Source organism: Desmodus rotundus, chromosome 4, assembly GCF_022682495.2.
Source record: "Desmodus rotundus isolate HL8 chromosome 4, HLdesRot8A.1, whole genome shotgun sequence".
Classification (NCBI taxonomy): domain Eukaryota; kingdom Metazoa; phylum Chordata; class Mammalia; order Chiroptera; family Phyllostomidae; genus Desmodus; species Desmodus rotundus.
Window position 1 is genome coordinate 94,490,784 of NC_071390.1, and position 3,936 is coordinate 94,494,719.

A 3,936-nucleotide genomic window follows, 5' to 3' on the forward strand; every position below is an offset into this window, starting at 1 on the left:
ATAATAATTTATAGCAATAAGATGTTTTTTGCTTGTTTATTTTTGCTACTTTTGAGAAACCTGAAATGTCACTTAAATATTTTAAGAATCATAAATAAGATGATTTGTTACCCCATAATATAAACACAGAGATACTATTATGTTTAATGATATTGATTGAATCTTTAGGAAAGCATAGGATTTTTATCAAAATTTAAAAATAATAAAAGCAACTGACATTCACTGAATATTTATTATGTGTTAGCATTCTTCTAAAGGCTTTCTTTATTTTAATTCACTTAACCCTCATCCTGACTCCAAAAAGTAGGTACTTATTTATCAAACTGTTTGTATAGATGAAGAACAAAAGAGAGAACATGTAAATAAGTTGCTTGAGGTTACCCAAGGCACTTGCAGGGGTGGGTCTGATTCCAGTTCTGTCCTGGTTAAGAGCTCCATTATATGTCATAATAATTCTGCTTTAGGAACACATATGGATCTGAAGTTTATTAATCTCCTCCAACATTTTTCCACCAGCCCATTTAGACAACATACTTGGACTGCTTATTTAAAAGAAAAGAACAATGGAGAAGGTCCTCTCTAGAGTATGTGGGAAAGATGAGCTGGGCAGTGAGCTATCCTTTTTCTAAGTTCTCAGGATACTTTTTAAATGGAGAAAGAGTCCATTTGTTATTTTACCAAATCATTTGAAATTAGAACATTAAGTTTACAGATTGACCATATAAATTGTTGGTGTTATAGGTCAAAATTGGTCAGGTATTGATAATTTCATAAAGCTCAACCTATTAACTCCCAGTTTCTCTTGGCAATACTTCAACCTATAGGAATTACAGTGAAGAATATAAATTTAAACTACTTAAAAGTCCAGAATTGTTCAGGGCCCAGCAAAGAGAGGCAAATAGAAGACATGGCCACTGCTATTCAATAAACTTAAAGTCATACATGAAACAATCAGGGTCAAAGTTATACAAAAATAATTATTACATCATTATGAAGTAGATGAAGGGAGCTGCAGAAACTTGGCTAAGTGCCTGGATGTGAGTTTTGTGAAAAGAGATCAGCAGAAAAGGGCTGTGAAGCTGTTCGAGGCAGAAGGAAAAGCATGATAAACAGTGGACAATTGAGGACCAGGATGAAGTACGAACTGTGTGGAGTCCAGAAAAAAGAAAAGACTTCCTGGATCTTGGGTCCCTGGGAACCATGAGCAGGTTAGGCTAGGTCGGAAAGAGAGAAGAGCTGAAAGTGTGAGGAGAAACCTGGACTTGATTCTGCCAGGATTGATTTTAGGCTTTTTTCCCACAAGAGTATTATGAATAAAACCACATGTTCTAGGATTAAAATGGTCACAGGCACGGCATGAGAGAGTGGGCAGAGCAACTGATGAGAAGTCTAGCGAAATGGTCTAGGGCCAAGTATAAGGGCCAGGGTCAGAGTACTAAAAGTGAGAACAGTATTTTGAATTGAACACCTTGAATAAGAGACACAATTTGAATGAAGAAGTAATAATATTTATGATTTAACATATTTATGGAGTAAAATTAGACTAAGATATTGAGCCTAGGTGATTCAGAAAAAGCAGTTGTTACTGAAAGAGAAATAGAATGGAAAAAAGTAGAAGATTGGTGAGATGACTTATTCTAATAACTATAAAGTAATGATAGCTTAGTTTGACTGCCAACTGTCTCAAGCATTGAATACTAAGGAATGTAGGAAGGTACACACACACCCCCACAATACATGTGAGTGTATTAGACTCAATCCTTAAAACAATATTGCAAGACATGTATTGGTATTTTAGTTTTGTAAGTAAGGAAACAGATTGAAAGAGGTAAAATAATTTTCCCCAAGTTGCACAAGACTAAACATTTTTGAGTTGTAAGAACAAAGCCCCTGCTCTTTTACCTATTTCACCCATGTGGCTATATCTTAAATACAGCGTAGAACAGAACACTAGGTGTGGAGTGAGGAGTGCAGACTGAATCACTGAATTTGAAGTCATCAGGGCAGACTGGGCTTTGGAAGTAAATGATCGCTTCAGGGTTTGGGGGTATGAGAGAAAGAAAAAGGAACAAAACTAAATTCCTGGAAGTTCCTTAGAATAATGGATAGGAAGCACAGAGGACAGGTTAAGAAAGATTAGAGAGCCAGAGTGAGAGTGTTGAAAAATACAGTATCCTGTATCTCAGTTATTTATTCAGACAAATACGCATTGAAAATTTATAAACCCCTAGTAAATGGCAGCTTCTGTGACTACAGCGGTGGACAAACCTAGATATGGCCTTTGCCTTCGTGGAGCTAGGAAGAGAGAAGACTGGCATTCATCTGCAGTTGTAAATTTTTTGAAAGATACCAGCTAGCATGGCGGTTTATAGTAAGGGCCTCAGCTGGGAACAGGTGGAAGGCATTCTGGAGAAAGGGACAACTGAGCTACTATCTTAAAGGTCCAATGGAAGTTAAACAGGTGGAACATATTCCAGATGGAGGGGACCAAAATGGAAAGGGAGCATGCACAAAAGGTGAGCATCAAGAAGCAAGAGAGATTAGGGGGGATACGAGGTGCAACGCTCAATTCCAGGAGCCCTAGGATCTCAGGAGCAGCCCACTTTTTCTGGATCAAATACTTCTGAACCATAGGCTGTCCTGAGCTTCTCAGAATCCCTACTGTTTTGGGTTATAGTCATGGAGACAGCTTCTGTGTCTGACTACAAAAGAATTTTTGAGCCGCTATCGCATTTACCTTCCTGTCAGCTTCATTTGATGATAAACAAGATGCATCACCAAAAACTTCTAAAACTTAAAAATTGCTGATGTGATTTTTACTAATTAGATCGCTACTTTAGGATTAAATTCCGATGTCAGTAGGGAATCTTTGCCTACTTCGGCTGACATAATGTACCTCAAAAGGGTAGTAAAATGAAGAAAAACGGCGGCACATTTCAGAAGATGTTGAAAGAAATCTATTTCCCAACAATCCCTGACTCTTGTGCTTCGATTCTTTTTTTTCTTCATCTGTAGTTCTACAATGGAGTAGAACAGAGAAAAATATAATATTTGACTCAAGAAGTAATAAAACCCCACAGCCCTTTCCACCTGTAGTCATGCAAAGGGCAGAAGAGCAAGCTGGCGACGTGACTCAGCAGAGAGCTCCACCTCTGAGTCAGTAGTCAGTGTGCTGAGCAACTTCCCCAGTCACTTGTATCGTTAGAAACACCCCATTCTAAGGAAGCCCCGTTTGCAGCAAATGGATTTGGGAGAGCAGATATCCACATGGTTGATACACTCTGCATCTTCTGTTAAGAAGTTTCTTGGTCTCCTAGCAACTTTGTAGGGAAATCCATCAGGAGTATGAAATTAGATGGCCATGTAGGTGGAATACCTGTAGAGTGTTCAGTTTTATGAAAAGCTTTTGCTGAAAAATATATATTATGTAAAAATGTTACGTAAATGTTATGTAATGTAAGGTTACGGAAGACATTGTTTAATGCCCCCACAAGCAATTCAAGGTTCCAACAGCACCCAGTAGCCAAGGGTCTACCTGGTACGCAAAAAATAAAAATGTTATGTGGGATGCCAGATAGTTAACTATTAACAACTAGGGAGAATTTCCTCCCTCAAAACACATTTCCGAGCATCCTTATCCAGGGTTTCTTTTGTAAAAATGTGCTCCCCACTGTGGAGGTAGAGGAAAATGAAACATTTTTCCAGTAAATAAACAAACAAGTGAATAAGTAAGTTAGCCTTACAAATGTCAAGGAACAAGGACACAAAGCCCGGCACTTTGCAGGTGGTGGCAGCTGTCAGGCAGGCCCACTCTCGCTGCCTTCCTTCTCCCAGAGTGTTTGAAGAGCAGATTCTGAATGCAGATTCCTGGGCGTGCACCCGACAAATCAGTCCTCGAGCAGCGAGTTCCAGGATCTGCCTCTGGCCAGTCTGCCC